We start from the raw sequence: 17,643 nt of genomic DNA, 5'->3' as shown, positions 1-17,643 counted from the left end.
TCATCTTTTGATGGTAATATTTTATAACAGTGTTTACAATGGTCACGGACTTGATTTCTGCTGAACATCCACTGAAGCCAAATCTTTATGAGGGAGAGACCATTTAAGTTTCTAAAAGGGTGGGAAGCTAAATACTTGAAAAGCACTGGTTTATTTTCATTTTTGGTATAAAAAGGAGACTGCTATTCCTTGCTTTACTTGACACAAACTTGCTTGTGATGACTGATATAATAAAAATACCAGCTGGATATAATAATAACTCAGCCCCATAAAAGTAAACGGCTAGTCCCTTACAGTACATGTGCATTCAGAATTGAACTAAATCATGGCTGTGTGCTGTATATTCAGTCTTATAACTGGTCCTTTACTATTTAAAATTTAATTGTCCATACTTCAGAGGATTAATTTTCATGTTTAAACAGCAGAATAGATTTACACCGTTCAGGAGAAGCTCAGCAAGTTTTTTAAGTGTATGAAATATACAAGACTTCTAAAATTAATTTATATTGTCCATATATAATAAAAATAAATATGACTGATTGCTAAAATGGTATTTGAATGTTAATCACTAATGGCGTCTGTCTTTCTGTGGGTGATCTTAACTGATTGGCTGTTAAAATATCAATCAGCAATACCAATCAGCCGCTCCATGGTGTGAGAGGTCATGGATTTGAACTCTGGCCGAGTCATACCAAAAACATAAAAATGCTACTAGCAGCTGCCTCAGTGCTCAGTATTAAGAGGTTAGTGCTAGGACTGATCAGGCCGGTGTCAGGATAACACACAATCACACTAACACACCATGGAGTAAGTTCTATTTGCATTACAACATGAGTGGATGATTAATTGTTTAAAACTCTTACTTGTCTAAGTCATCCCCACCCATGGAGTAAATATGGAATTTTCTTAGAAATCGAGACCCCTTGTTGTTCACTTATGATAATTAGCCTTCTCACAAAGACCAAAGCAATGTACTTGATGATATTGTCAGAATCATTTGAAGGTGGCTCAGATTCTGTAACAGGTGCTGGTAATCAAAGGTTTCTGAAAGGAAGAAGCACTTTGAGTTAATACGATTTTGGTGGATTTTGCATTGGTGAATTATATTTTGGTTGATTTTGCAGAGGTTAACTGTTTGTTATATTTTGGTGGAATTTGCAGAGGTGTGTTATATTTTGGTGGATTGGTTATATTTTGGTGGATTTTGCAGTGATGTGTTATATTTTGATTGATTTTGCAGAGGTGTGTTACATTTTGGTGGATTTTGCAGAGGTGTGTTACATTTCTCAAGTTCAGCAATAACCAGATTAAAGTGTTTACAAATATTTATAGAACTATGGAACAGAAAAGAACAAGACTTAAATGAAAAATTAGACTCAGGTCAGGGGCCCCAAGTGGCCAAATAGTTTAAAGCGCTCACCATTGCGGAACATTGCCATTTAAACTCTGTGTGGGTTCGAGTCTCAGTTGGGTATGTGAGAAAGCTTGCCAGTTGCTTTTCATATGTTGGTGGTTCTTTGTGGGGTTTTACTGGGTTCTTCCTCCACCATTAATACTGGACGCCAGGTATAGCCTAACATGTGCTGAAAAATGGCGTTAAACCCTACAACAACAACAATAAATACAAAAAAGACTCAAGTCATACATAAAAGACATACAATTATTGTTTATCTGTGGGGTTTAACACATTTTTCTTCTTCTTCAGAACATGGTAGGTTATAACTGGGAAAACTCAGAGAAAAAACACCTTCCCACGAGAAGCTACTGGTAAACTTTCTCACGTAACATCATTAGCTGAGCCTGAGACTGCAACCCATGCATACAGGAGATGGCAAAGATCTGGTATGGTGAGTGATAGGGGTCCCATGCATATGAGTGAACTACAATCAAAGTTCTATTATATCACATGTTCCACTTAATATTTAAAAGTCACAAATGGTTGGAACGTGAAATCACAGATACTTATCCAGTCTGTTATTCACTTTCTAATTTGTTCATACCTTTGTTAACTAATATGTTTAAAACATTCACTACTATTTTGCTCTTATTGTCATTAAATGTTGAAATTTAAAGATATTTGGGCGTATGTAATAAAAAAATTATTCAAATTCAGTTTAGTCTTTTTGAAGAATTCATACTAAATGTGGGAATTTGTCGCCCAAAAATGTTATTTTAACATTTGACTCATTTTCTTAATTATATGGAATTTTATTCCATTGACGAGTTTCACCAGGTAATTTATGGTTTGACAGCTTAAATTGCAAGATAGTTAATTACACTTTATTTGGAAATTTGTTAAAATATTGTTCTAATTGGATACCCATTTTACAAATTATAAAACATTGTCCTTTGGAGGATTTTTCTACAACAGATAACCAATCGTGCTTGTGTTAATCATATTTGGCACTACATCCTTGTCTCTAGAGATATACAAAATTTCCACAACATGAAAGCAAGTATGTATTACATGCTGTCCAACACATTATAGCAGTTATTACTACTTTAACATGTAATCTTTATTTCATCAGAGTTTCCCTTTATGCACGTTTGTGAGTCAGGAATGCACGCTGGAGAAAATTGGCACACACGTTTTGTTGCTGTGCGTTTTTTATTTTTAAGCACAGGATTTGCATAATGCAATGATGATTTATTTAATATCAAATGCTTTGAATGAGGGGTGGCATCATGCATGCTTCGAGAATAGGCATACACTAGTTCCCTGCTTTGTATGCTCCCTGCTTTGCACTCTGCTATTTGTATAACAGAGTGCATTGCAGAGAGCATACGAAACAGGGAACCGGGTTAGCATATGATGGAGTAACTTACCTTAATCTCGCGAGCTCTCACATGATTTATATCGAGCTCAGCAAGATGTAATCCAGATGTTTAGCCTCAATGCTTGTTGCACTAGAAAGTGATCTCAAAATTAAAATGGCATGCACTAAGAATCATTATCGGAGAAAGTGAAAGAAGCAGAACACAAGAGAGTAACTGTAGATCTAACTTTAATGAAAAATGGAGAAAATAATTCACTTGACTAGAATACAGCACATTCATTAGGATTATCTGTGTGACTTGTGATCGCATGATTGCGATGACTGCAAAAGTGAATAGGGTTTAAGAAATTTAAAAAATCTGCCCTTGTTCGCCACATGATGTCTGGAGAGCACTATATCACCCAAGACATTTTTTCACAACAAATAAATCATTACACTTGCAGAAACAAATTCGTTATATGGATTAGAAAGTCAAGTGGTCATTGCAGATATTTTTACTTTCTAACTTTGCTGCAGTAAAAGAAAGACCTTAAAGTTCAAGTGTAACTTATTAGAAAGAAGATGAATCATTTTTGGATAAATGTGTTCTAGGACGAAGTAGAATGAAACCGATGATAGTATACATTTTATGACAGGCAGTAAATTAACTGCCATTTGGTTAAAAAGATTTATTTGGCTTTTTGTATTGGCTTATATGTAATGTGTTGGTCTATAATATTGCTTCAAAAAGATGTATGACTTTAAACTTGAAGAAAAAATTAATACAATTATTCTTTGAATGGACAAAGCATTTGTTTGTTAATTGTGCATGTTTGTTTATTTGTATGTTTAGAGAGAAAGATAGTGTGTTGTACAAATTGCAGTATCCTATTTCAAGCTGGAAAAAAATATGGGTCAGATGAAAATTTGTCAGTCCAGCTTTTGACCCCCACATTTTTTATTTGATCCCCAGTTTTTTTTACCATCAGTTTTACTCCCCTGGGGGATACACTCTCTGATACAGTTATAATCTCACTAAGGTTAGTTCTACCATGGCATACAGTTTGTAGGTATATGTTATAATCCTTATATAATATTGTTTTCAATATGGAGTTTGACAACTATCCTTTCTTAAAACTTTGTTTACAACCTACCATATTTATACAAGTTTCTATTTAGTTAAAGCAAAATTCTTGCTAACTTTTGAAGCCAAAAATATACATAATATTTATATTCCTATAATCATTTTATTACCTCTTGAGGTACCAAAAAACGTCATACAAAATTGAAGAAGTAGGAATGAAGGCAATACTAAAATGCTGCAGATTGACCATTAATACAGAACTAAATATCACCCCAAACACTTTTAAAAATACGTGTTCAATTAACAACTGTACTTAACGATTTCGTTATTAAATAGAATAAATAACAGTTAATACATTAAACAGTTAGTAAATCCTTTTCTTTTTTGCTTCGTTAAAATAACCTTTCATATAACATGTATGTTCTATATCCTGTTTAGAGAGCATATGTTTAATATCTTAATGATTTATTAATACTATAGTAATACTGACTTAATGATTGATTAATACTATAGTAATACTGCCTCTATGATTTATTAATACCATAGTAATACTGACTTAATGATTGATTAATACTATAGTAATACTGCCTCGATGATTTATTAATACCATAGTAATACTGCCTTAATGATTGATTAATACCATATTACTACTGCCTCAATGATTGACTAGTACCACAGTAATACTGCCTTAATTCCCACCTTAATGTTTCCTTAATACTGACATAATAAATGGACAAAATGAAAAAGAATTAGGATAGTTTGGATAAAATAAAAGAAAGAAATTTCAAACGAAAGAAGAGAAAGAGAAATACTCATTTTAAGACAGAGTAATGAGAAGAGTGTATATGTCCTAGTATAATAGCTCATGAAATTGTTTTGCAAGAATGCTTTTTAAAGGCTGACAAGTAGTTCTTGCTGGTAAGGGCAGTACCTGAGCATTTTGCAGTACCTACCGCCAAGAAATTAGGCACAGTTGTGGTTGCCAACAATATTTTGAACACGATATTTGACAATCAGTTCTCTCGTGAAGCTAATCTGCAAATTGATACCAACCGTGAGAGAGAAAGAGAGAGTCAAAAATAAACACCAAAAAACCCAAGAACTGCCGTACTTGGATTTTACGAGAATGTTTGATAATATTAACATATTTTTAATAAAACCAATGAAAAAATTATCATAAAAGGTAGAAAATGTTTCATTTGTACTGTACGGAAATTTTAACCCGGGTAAATTACACGTTTTGCCTTGCCTTAAAAGAACTGATGCCAGCAAAACGGTGTAGACATTGGTGCACACCAGACGTGTAGGCATGCGCAATACAACAGACACATCCAAATTCTACCTGATAATTGATTCTCATCTAAGTACACAGTCATCGCAGATTCATAAGACAGAGGTCAATGTATATATAATTGATTCTAGAGAATGACCAATACACAGCAAACGGAAGTAGTGAATGGGGATACCCTACGGACAATGGGAATTAGCATTACAGAACCCCTTGGGACACTCTACGGACAATGGAAATTTAACATGGCGAAAAATCGTGGGACACTCTACGGACAAGGGGAATTAACATGGGAATAAATCGTGGGACACTCTACGGACAAGGGGAATTAACATGGGAATAAATCGTGGGACACTCTACGGACAAGGGGAATTTAACATGGGATTTTTTTTAAAAAAATTTTTTAAAAAAAAGGGGTAGGCAATGGAAAGGCTATCTCTTTTCGAGAAATATGGCTGGCCCTGAAAAGGGCCTTTGGTTTATGTTAATATGCCCTTAACATAAAGGGCATTTGCGACATCTTCTTGTCCTCAAACTTCGTCTTACAGCAGGGCCATACATCAGAGTCCTCTTGAGGCAACCTTGTCTCTCTATATAGACTCTTCTTATCCACAGGCTGCTGTTGGTCCTGTGGACAACGGTCCACTTGGATTGGACATACATGAGCATGTCCGTCCTGAACATCATTGTTGACACAAGGGTTGAAGATTCAACGTCTGTCCACATGTTGAGGCTCCGAGAATAGGTGAATCAATGCAGTGAACGGCGCTTATTTATAGGGACAGGAAGGATTGAAACGGATTGAGTTCATTCACCAATCCGAACACGCGTTACAGAATTCAGTCAGCCCGCATCCAATCCGAAGAGTGCAGTCTGTGACGTCACGTAGTCTATATAGATTCGCTAGCGCTTGTGTGCAGTCAATCTATGCGACAGTGATTCAACATGACGGAAACTCAGAAAACGATCCATTGGGGTGCACCAGCAGGGGAGACTGCCCAAGGGAACTCGGACTTACTTTCAGAAGAGGTGAATTGGGATTTTGTGGATTTTCTCTCCTCGCAAGAATTTGTTCCGGAACCTTCGTTACCTTCTTCATTACCGCAAGTGGAGAATTTTAGACAGAGACAGAAAGAAGAATTGGAGAAATTTATACAACGACAAAAGGAAGCGGAACAGGCTTTTCTCCTACAGCAACAGCAACAAGAAGAAGAGGTAAGAAAAAAACAACAGCAACAACAGCAAGAAGAAGTAGCAGCAAAGAAACAAGAGGGTGAAAATCAAACGGTCACGGTACTGTTGGACATTTTAGCGGAGTTAAGAAGTCTGAAACAAATGTATCAGACTTCTTTATCACGACCGAAGAGAATACGACCTTCCCGAGCTAAACACGTCAACCCTGTGACTAAGCCTACCGTACCACCCTTAGTGATTTCAACCCAATCATCATCAACATTACGCAGTCCAGAAGTAGGCCTTGGCCGTGGCAAAGGCATAAGGCAGTTAAAGTTGATTGCTTAAACTCACCCCTTCACCATGAAGAAAAAGGCCCTTTTCAGGGCCACCCACATTTCTCGAAAAGAAATACAATTTCAATTTGCCAATAACTAAAAAAAAAAAAACCACCCATTTTACCCTTATAGTACGTGTCTGTGTATGAGTGCGTGAGTGTAGCTTCTTATTTTAAAATCACAACTCAAAGACACTTACCTTTTATCATTCATTTATTCTTTTCTCCATTTTTTACAATCCAATTCACAACACAACACTTTAATAAAAAGTTCATTGACTTCTTCTTTCTCCTTGTTTACTCTCTCTGGTTGTTAAATTTCTTCACCGTCTTCTCCTCATTTTCTTCCCTTCTTCTTTTCTTCTTCTCCTGTTTCTTTGCCTCTTGTAAATAGAGTTGTCTTTTTTCTTCCTCTTCTTCCTCAGAAGAATCCCTCTCTTCCTCTGAAGAATCCCTCTCTTCTTCTGAAGAATTCCTCTTTTCTTCTGACTCCTCTTGTTTCTTTTTTGGGCAATCTGGAGACCAATGTCCTTTTTCTTTACAATAATAACAGGTATCTTGACTTTTGTCTTTTTTAGTCCCTGTTTTTGTTCTTTTTTGACGGTCTGGACACTCTGAAGACCAATGCCCTTTGTTCTGACAGATATAGCAAGTATCTTGACTTTTATCTCTAAAGGAAGGAGAGTAGTCCGTAGGCTGGTCTGAAGAGAATTTTCTAATGACCCCTCGCAAAGCTCTGACGAAAGGTTCCATCTGGTTAGTCTCTTCCATCGTTGTGCTCGGCTTGAGAGTGAAATGAATAGTGAAAGGACAAGACACACACCCTTTTATATACGCTGGTCTGCTATGACTATAAAGTAGTTTATGGTGTTTGAACTTGAGTCATTTGACTTTTTGCTTTCAAGATGAAACGATCCCATTCATTCGAGAAGAAAGAAGAAGAAAGTAAGAGGCAGAAACGTGATCTATCGCCTCGTACCAGGGCTGAAATCTTGGCACAAATTCATGCCAGTGATTTTGAAGAGGACATGAGTGAACCAGAATCCGAACCCTCTAAACCAAGTCCACCACCCTTTGTCAACCCTGAAAAGTACTATTCCATTCGAGAGACGGAAAAGCGCTCCTCTAGAAAATTTAGAACCACGGCTTACAAATACACGGTGAAGTTTAAAGATTTCAAGGCTGAAGTGCCGTTAGAGAAAGCAGAAGTGTTCATCACCGAGGTGTGGGATTCTTTGCTCACTGCACTCAAGCGACAATGTCAACCCAAAGAAGACGATCGTTTGAGACTTTCCATACAACACGACGGTTTGAAATCCCCTGTTTGGATCGAGTTTAGCACCCCTGCAGAATTGACTGCTTCCAAAGTCATGGACAAGATTCAACACGTACAACAATCTAATGATCAGTTTGACATCACCGATGGTAAAGCCACACTGGACATGACCCACGTCTCTCCTCCTCAAGGGACAGGACGCAAAAAGATGTTATTGGTGGACGACCTTCGCAACACCAAAACGAGTCTCGTCCGAATTAACAACCCTCATGACCAGATGTGTTTAGCCCGTGCCATCGTGGTGGGACGAACCTATGCCAACAAGAACGACACGGTAGAATGGAAAAGAACCTGGGACACTATTCAACGTTCCGACCGAGCCAAACAACGAAACGAAGCAGAACTCCTGTTACAACAAGCCGGACTGCCCAAAGACACACTCTGCGGCATTCCTGAGATGCAAAAATTGCAAGATGTCCTAGCTCCACGATACACCTTGAAAGTGCACCCTCAAGAAATGCGCGGGCCTCTATTGTTTCGAGGCCAAGATTTTAAGGACGGAAAATACATTCATGTTTATCATCACGATGACCATTTCGATACCATTACCAGTATCACCGGATTCCTAGTATACGGTTATTACTGTGAGAAATGTGACCATGGTTATAACAATCGAGAGCAACACAAGCATTGTGGATCGAAATGCACAGGATGTTTGGCCTCTTCACCCTGTCTGAGCGAAGAACCAGTGCCTTGTTCAACTTGTCTGCGCACGTTTGTCAGCCCTACCTGTTACCAACAACATTTGAAGACGCAAGGTTCACAGAAAAAATGCGCTTGTCAACTCCTGAGATTGTGCTCTACGTGTGGACAAGGCATACGTACCAATAGTACCAAGGCACACGTATGTTCAGGAAAAAAGAAATGTCACATTTGTCATCACATTGTGGACTTGGAACACGAATGTTACGTGCAAAAATACCAACCCCCAACAGAGAAAGAGGACGGTCACAAGAAGAAAGGCAATTTCATCTTTTTCGATTTCGAATGCATGCAAGAGACTGGCATTCACATTCCTAATTTCTGCGTGGCTCATCGAGCGTGCGAGAAGTGCATTCAAGAACCTATCTTCAGTCATTGCCCTCACTGTAGCAAGATTCCCGGAGGGCGTGAAAAAATCTTTCGGGGACCAAAGACGCTAGACGATTTTGCCCAATGGGTCTTAGACCCCGTCGACAAGACGTGGAGCCAAGAGGACATCGAACGTTACGGAGATTGTCATCGTCATGCCACAGTGATGGCTCACAATTTCTCCGGATACGATGGACAGTTTCTTCTCAGATACTATACGGAACAAGGCACCGAGCGTCCTAAAGTGACTTTGAACGGAGCCAAAATCATTTTCATGCAAGTGGGACAAGTACAGTTTAAAGATTCGATGAGCTATTTGGCCATGCCTTTGAGTCGAATGCCTAAAACGTTTGGAATGACAGAAATGGCTAAAGGGTACTTTCCACACTTTTTCAATACGGAAGCCAATCAACATGCCGTTCTACCCCATTTTACCAGAGGCTCACTATTACGACCCCGACAACATGCGTACCGAACAACGAGAAGCTTTCTACGCTTGGTACCAGATTCGCGCCTCGGACCCTTTCGACTTTCAGGAAGAAATGCTAAAGTATTGTCGTTCCGACGTGGACATTTTACGGCGTTGCTGTGGAAAATTTCGAGAACTGTTCATGGAACACGGAGGGGTCGATCCTTTGAAAGAAGCTTGCACCATTGCCAAAGCGTGTTCCTTAGTGTATCGACAACGATTCATGCCTGAAAAGACCGTGGCTGTCATCAGACCTCAAACGACCCACTTTGTCAAACGTCAATACTCGGTCAAAGCCCTACGTTGGTTACATTACTTGTGCGACAAGGAAGACAAGTGGATTCAGCATGCCCGCAACGGAGGGGGCGAAAAGACCATCGGAACGTATTCGGTCGATGGCTGGGACTTAGAAAACCCCAAGATCGTGTACGAGTTTAACGGTTGCTTATTTCACGGATGTCCCGTCTGCTACCCTGACCGTGGCACTAAAAATCAGTTTTTGCAACGAACCATGGAAGACTTGTACCAGGACACTTGTCAGCGTCGCCTAAAGTTAGAACAGCAAGGATACCAAGTGGTGGAAATGTGGGAACACGAGTACCATCACCGTATGAAAACCGATCTCGAGTTTAAACGTCTCGTGGAAAGTTACCAGTTCATGGACCCGCTGAACCCGAGGGATAGTTTGTACGGAGGAAGGACCAATGCCACCTGTTTGCTGTACCAAGCCGACGAAGAGAAAGGAGAAGAAATCAAATACTTGGACGTGTGTTCGCTGTATCCCTACGTGTGCAAATATTGTCGCTTTCCTGTAGGGCACCCGCAATTGTTCACGGAACACATCGACCTGAAAAACATTCGACAATACGAAGGCTTGATCAAGTGTAAAGTTTTGCCTCCCACGAACCTATACCATCCCGTCTTACCTCACCATTGTCAAGGCAAACTGATGTTTCCATTGTGCCGTACTTGTGCCGAAACGTGCAACCAAGACCAGCCTTGTCAGCACACCCAGGAAGAACGGGCCTTGACGGGAACCTGGGTCAGCGTAGAATTGTTCAAAGCTCTGGACATGGGATACCAACTGTTAGAAGTGTACGAAATTTGCCACTTTCCCAAGACACAACAGTACCGCAAGGGTGATCCCAGTCAGAAAGGCATTTTCGCAGACTACGTGGATGCCTTTTTGAAACTGAAGCAAGAAGCCAGCGGCTATCCTTCCTGGTGTCACACTCCCGAAGACCAAATACAATTCAAAGAGAAATACTATGAACAAGAAGGCATCTCTTTAGACCACATCGAGAAAAACGAAGGCAGGCGATCGTTTGCCAAAGTGATGTTAAATTGCTTGTGGGGTAAAATGGCACAACGACCGTGTTTACCCAAGACGGAATATTTGACAGAACCTTCCCGCTACTTCCAGATGATTCACGACAAAACCAAATACATGAAACACGTGGACGTCGTTCGAGAGAATTTGATCTTGGTCAATTACGAAGAAGATCTGGACTTTGTAGAAGACGACCCTTTTGGAAATGTCATCATTGCGGCTTACGTGACAGCCCATGCTCGCTTAAAATTGTACGAAGCTTTAGAACTGTTAGAAGAACGCGTCCTGTACTTTGACACAGACAGTTGCATTTACATCCATCACCCGATTCAACATCACCCTAACATCGAAGGAGACCGTTTAGGAGCCTGGACAGACTAGCATCCCGACGACAAGATTCTAAGTTTCGTCAGTGGTGGTCCCAAAAATTACGGCTACGAATACCGTGACAAACAAGGAGAAGTGCACACGACGTGCAAAGTGAAAGGACTGACTCTGAATTATCGTACCAGTCGAGTGGTCAACTTTGGGGTATTGAAAGAAGCCTTGCAATCGGGAGAGGATGGAAACTTTAAAGTGACCACTCACCAACCGAACAAGATTGTACGTTTACCCACTCACCACATCGTCAGTCGACCTTTGGAAAAAGTTTATCAAATCGTGTACCAGAAGCGAGTTCGACTTCCCAATCATTTCACCCTACCGTATGGACACGTTGGTATAAAACATTGGTTGTAAGAGGATAGCCACCCACCAGAAAGATGACTTCGCCACAGCAAGAATCGAGTGAGAAACCCGATGAGAACTTCAAGTTCAAACCCTACCATTTTCCAGTCTTCTTACCTGACTATTGTGATTGTGCCCGTCGATTGGACACGTTTCAGAAATGGCCTACGGATAGGGAAGGATTACCTTCTTCGCATGTTTTAGCTAGAACAGGATTTGTCTACTTGGGACCTGAGTCAGGATTGGGATACGAGGTACAGTGTTTCGCTTGCGGACTGAAGTTACGAATGGATCTATGTATCTATAAAGATTCAGCTATTCTGGAACATACTCGATGGTCTCCGCACTGCCCTTACCTTTGTATGGCCTTTCCACCCATTACACTACGGTACAATGTTGACGGTACCTTAGAGACGGTACCTTCCGAAACAAGACATAAAAAACGTAAAAAAGGAAAGATGTACAAGCTGGAGACTGCATTGCGACTAGTATAAAAAGGGGGCTATGGTCAAGATCGATAGTTCATTGTGACTACCAAGACCGAGCGAACAAGATGAATACTTTGAAAAAGACATCGTTTCAGTTTGGGGATTGTAAAAAAGTTGTATCTTCCTCTAGTGTGACTAATATTGGATGGATAAGACCCAGGCATTGCGACGGAAAATGTCCGGAAGGAAACTGCGATTGTCCATGTGGTTACCATTGTAATTGCGTAACGGAGTTTGCAGACGAGTGCGATTGTGAGCCTTGCGATGGGACCGATGCTGTACGTTGTGACCTGAGCGATGCCGTAAAGCATCATGGGAACTTTGTTCTCACTGCCCCTGTCATGGAAAGTGATGCTGTGCGTGTCAAACCTGAGGGATGCGAAAGCGATGCCGCTCGTCCTCTTAGACATTTTACCGGGTTTAAAGGGGAATGTCGACCTTCACGTTTACCTCCCTACGGATGTCATCCAGCCCTGAGCAAACTCCTGTTCCTGTCACCCAACCCTCATCGAAACGAACCTGTGAAAGACGAATATTCGTTCCATGTGCGTTTGTCGGAATACTGCGACTTTGAAAATCGTCTTCAATCGTTCAAAGGAAAATGGCCAAAGTATCTGGGAGGACCGACCCCTGAAGAATTAGCCAGAGCCGGATTTTTCTACTTGGGCGAAGGAGATAAAGTCAAGTGCTTCAGTTGCGGTGTGTCACTTCACCACTGGGAACCGCAAGATTCGGCCTACGTTGAAGATGCTCGATGGTCACCGAATTGTCATTACTTACCTTTAGTGGGACCGAGACATTGAAGTAACTTCTTACCATAATAATCTGTTCATGGATACTTTACAAGAGAACATTCGTGCTTTGCCTGTGGAGTTGAGAGAACGCATTTACCGAGAGCTGGTCAAAATACAAGTCAAACGTAAAGAACAATTGCATCCGATACGTCACCAGACCTTTAACCACTGGTACCTTCAGGCTATACAAGGACTGATTGAGTTGAAAGTGTTCCATTGGACAGACATTGATCAACGACCTCCTGGTTATAAAAAGGAATGGTTTGGTATGGACGATTCTATCTACTACATTGTAAACGTACTGCATCGAATTCCAGAGGAAGAGTTAACGAATTACCAACATCTTGAACACAATGTCAACTTGGTGAAAGAGGAAACTTCTGAACGAATTGTAATGTGTAGATTAGTGACTCAACGATTTAAATTCGACACTGAAGTAAAACCATGTTTGTGCAAACAGTACATTTCTTGTGTCAGACCAAAGAGGATTTAGTATAACCTATTCATGGATACTTTACAAGAGAACATTCGTGCTTTGCCTGTGGAGTTGAGAGAAAGGATTTACCGAGAGCTGGTGAAAATACAAGTGAAACGTAAAGAACAATTGCATCCGTTACGTCACCAGATCTTTAACCACTGGTACCTGAATGGTATAAGAGAACTGATTCGTCAGAAATTCTTTCAATGGTCAGACATTGTTCAAAACTTTGAGGTCGCTAATGATCGACATGTTCATAATTATGGTTACTTCGAGATTCACCTACAGCAATACATTGAGGAAGACAAGGTAAAGGATTACCAACATTTGTTACGTGGAATCTACTTAGCGGAAGAGGAAACTTCTAAACGAACTCTGACGTTTCGGTTACAGTATGCAAGTTTTAGATTCCCTACTGGAGAACGAAGATCTCTGGCTAGAAAGTACGTGTATTGCATCCAAAAAAAAGAGAATATAAAAACAGGCTGCCATGCCACGGTTTATGTCACATGTCATCCAACAGATTCCGTGGAAGGAACTCAATGACCATATTCAAACCGTGGATCATTACCATCAATTATTACAAGAACTGTATCCATTCAATTTTGGACGACAAGTGGTGTGTGTCTTAGTGACTTGTTTTCTGGGATTTCGTTTACCAGTCGATTCCTTGTGGACTCTTTACGATCAGTACTTACCACCTCCATGGCCTTAAATGGTCACGAAAAACTTCTTTTGCTCAAAGCCTTGCGTTTTCATCTGGATACTTCTCGACCTCTACGGGAAAAAAAGATTCGTCAACTTTTAGCTACCCAAGACGTGTATGACGATGTGTGTGTAGCTTGTGACTTACATCCCCATTGGACAGATGTCCGTGCCTGGAAAGAATGGGATTTTGAGGCTTGGACCCAAGAAGTGGCCCAGTATGCACGAGAGTTGTTCAAGGAAAAAAGTTACTTTTCAACCCGTGTTAGTGACGGTGCCAGAAGAACCCGTCACCCAGGACAGGACTGTCGTGGACAGGCCTGAAAGACCCTTTCGGGAGGACACTTGTGTGACCTTACCCCCTGTTGAACTGGTTAGAACATTACCCAAAACATGTGGTTGTTGTACAGACACTTGTGTTTATTCCACGTTCATCGTTATCATGTGCCTTTTATCCTTGTACTTAAGCCTTTGGCTTTTATGTATTTTTGTCTTTCGTATTCATGTTTGAAAAAAAAACATTCAATAAACGTGTTCTGAAAAAGTATATAAACTCTTGTCTTGTTTGTTTTTCGTGTCACAAGTGACATTTCTCACACCATGGCTACCTCTGCTGTCTCTGCTCCCTCTTCCTCTACTGTCAAAGTCATCGACGAACACTTAGATCGTGCCAGTTGGGAGGCTTTGTATCTTCGCCATCCCTTTAACATGCTCATTGCTGGACCTAGCGGTTCAGGCAAAACCGAATTCGTCAAACGTTTGATCGAACATAAACATCATTTGATCGATCGACCCCCTCAACGAATCGTGTGGTGTTACAAAGAGTGGCAATCGGCGTACAGCCTCTTGCGAGAAAGTCAAGGCGATTCCATCGTGTTTGTGGAAGGCATTCCTAAAGAAGACGATGGCATCGTCTCTGAATCCCGTCTAACCCATTTGGTCATTTTCGACGACATGTTAGGAGAAGACGAAGAAGAAATTAAATTGTGGTTTACGCGCAAAGGGCATCACCGTAATGCCAGTGTCGTTTACATCACCCAAAATTTGTTTCAACAAAGTAAAGCCCATCGCACCATCAGTCTCAATGCGCATTACGTGGTCTTGTTTAAAAGCCCTCGAGATAAATCGCAAGTGCAAGTCTTAGCCAAACAGTTAGGAACGCCTTGGCTGACTCAGGCGTACGACGATGCCACTCAAACGCCACACGCCTATTTACTCGTCGATTTGAAACCTACGACTCCCGAGGATTTGCGATTTCGTACCCACTTGTTTCACCACTGGTGCCAAGACGGAGGGCCTGTCCTGTACACGTCTCCGTCCTCGACTTCATTTCACTCCCCATGAAAAAAATCTATAAAAACCTCAGACCCTTTTTCGTCTGTCTCACACAGTGCGAACATGACGTCCCTTCAGTCGCATCTTCCCGTCAAATTGATTCGTGCCTTGTATGGCATTAGTCGAGAAAAAGATCCACAAACACGAGCTCGTGTCTTAGAAGCTAGTCTCAAAGAAGTCTTACGATGGTTCACGGTGACGGCACGTCAATTACTCCAAGGAATCATTCAGATTCCTCATCAAACCAAACGCTTTTTCGATCGAAACAAAGTCGCTTTGGTCCAACTGGCCGATCCCCGCATCGACACTCAAACCAAAAAACAAATCATTTTGAAACCTGGAGGGAGCGGTACTCTAGGAGGGGTCATCATTCGCTCACTCTTAAGATGGGATCCTAATGCCCCCAAAGTTATCCCCAAGGCAAAAGTCCAACGAAGCCCCAAGAAGAAAAAGAAAAAGACCAGGTCCCCAAGAAGAATAACTTCTCCAGTGGCAGGACCCTCCTCTTACCAGACACCACCCCGGAAAAAGAAAAGAAGCCCCCAGAAAAAGAAACAGAAAAAAAGTCCCCAGAAAAAGAAAAGTCCACAGAAGAAAACTAGTCGCAAGAGAGGCACTTCGGCCAGGACGCAACCTTACACTCGCAAACCACGACCTGCCACGGCAGTGACTGCGTCTCCGGCATCCTCACGTTCATCCACTTCTCCGTTGATGACACCAAGAACTGAAGAGTACTTGGAGACGTTGATCACACCAAGAACTTCTCCGTTGATGACCCCCAAAAGAACTTCCCCAGTGGCAGGACCTTCCAATTTAGTGGCAGTGGCTGCTGCTCACAAAGTACCTTCTCCCAAAATCAAAGTCCATGAAAGATCGGGCATGTTACAAAGTTTACTGGATTTGTCCAAGCAAGAACTGGCTCGATTTAGTCCGTTGCGTACCCCTGCACGACGTGTCATGCCTGTCCTCAAACTGATAAAACGTAAAGACAATCAGTGGCGACGCGTTCCAGTATAAAAAAGACCTGTGACCAAGTCGGGGTATCAGTGAACTTGTAAAAGATGTCACCTCCAAGAAGCCACAAAAGAAAGAGACAAAGGCAGACGCGTCATCCGACAAAGCGCTTAGCCAAGCATCGACGTTACCCTAAAAAAAGACACAGTCGTTCCAAGAAAAAGAGGCGTCAACAAAGGGGAGGATTCCTTGGCGATTTTGGGAAAAACATTGTCACCTTTATGACAAAGCGATAGTCCCAGAAAAAAAAGATAAAAGGGTGTGTGTTAAGTCATCGACGTTAGTGTCTGTTTAGTGAATGTCCCGGAACCCACAAGCAAAGATGTCACCCTCCAGAAAACCCCAAGGAAAGAAAAGAAAAGGACTACCACCACGTTTAGCCAAACATGGGGACATGTTATCTGTCCTGTCCAAAGCTTCTCCACCCCTACGAAAAAAACTCATTCAAACGGCCTCCAAAGAGGTCATCGATACCGTGTGCGAATGTTGTTTGAACGTTTTGAAAGGCACGATCCTTTTGTCCAAACATCAGAAACAATGCTTAGGCAAACATCGTCACGTTCTTCGGAAAATGGTTCAAAAGAAAGTTCCCATTCGTCAGAAAAAGAAGATGTTGGTCCAACGTGGAGGCATTTTACCTCTCTTGTTAGGCCCTATACTGAAAGGAGTCTTGGGAACCATGTTGGGAGGACTGGTGGGAGCAAGATAAAAAGGCCTTCGGAAGTCCCAAGATCTCAGAATTCACCCCTGACAACCCCATGGAAGGACGAAAACTAGCTTTAGTGCCTTACAAACGATGGATGGAATACCATCGGTGGCAAGAACAACGCACCCCGCATTTACCTCCCAATCCCTATTTGAGCGAGATGTCCCAGTTACAACACGAATTGCAATCCTTGATGGATCGCCAAGATTTGTCCGAAACAGAAAAATCGCAAAAGTACGGTCAACTCTTGCAACGATTGCAACTCTTTCACCAGAAAGCTTTAGACGAAACAGCTTTACCCACTCTAAAAGATTTTAAGACCTTGATGAAAAGTCCAGCACCATCACCAGTACCAGTACCAGTACCAGTACCACCAGTACCCGTGACCAAGACAGAAAAAGGAGAAGAAGAGGAAGGGTTTCAAACTCCACCAGAAAAAGTACGCAAGTTAACAACACCACCTACCTCCAGAATTGGATGGATTAAAAAGATGATGGCCACCCCTTCTTCCTCACAAGAGAAAAAGAAAGTGAAGACAGAAGTGAAGACAGAA

At 41.3% G+C, this 17,643-nt stretch overlaps 1 long non-coding RNA gene across 1 annotated transcript; it reads left to right on the top strand.

Annotated features, from left to right (window-relative positions):
• The first annotated feature begins 1,125 nt into the window (after nucleotides 1-1,125).
• On the top strand, nucleotides 1,126-3,564 carry LOC149784669 (uncharacterized). Its single transcript, XR_016413929.1, has 2 exons — nucleotides 1,126-1,242; nucleotides 1,273-3,564. It is a non-coding gene; the product is annotated as an uncharacterized LOC149784669 (long non-coding RNA).
• The last annotated feature ends 14,079 nt before the right edge of the window (nucleotides 3,565-17,643 follow it).

Source organism: Sinohyriopsis cumingii, chromosome 14, assembly GCF_028554795.1.
Source record: "Sinohyriopsis cumingii isolate HCF-2022 chromosome 14, ASM2855479v2, whole genome shotgun sequence".
Classification (NCBI taxonomy): domain Eukaryota; kingdom Metazoa; phylum Mollusca; class Bivalvia; order Unionida; family Unionidae; genus Sinohyriopsis; species Sinohyriopsis cumingii.
This window is presented reverse-complemented; position numbering and strand designations above follow the sequence as displayed.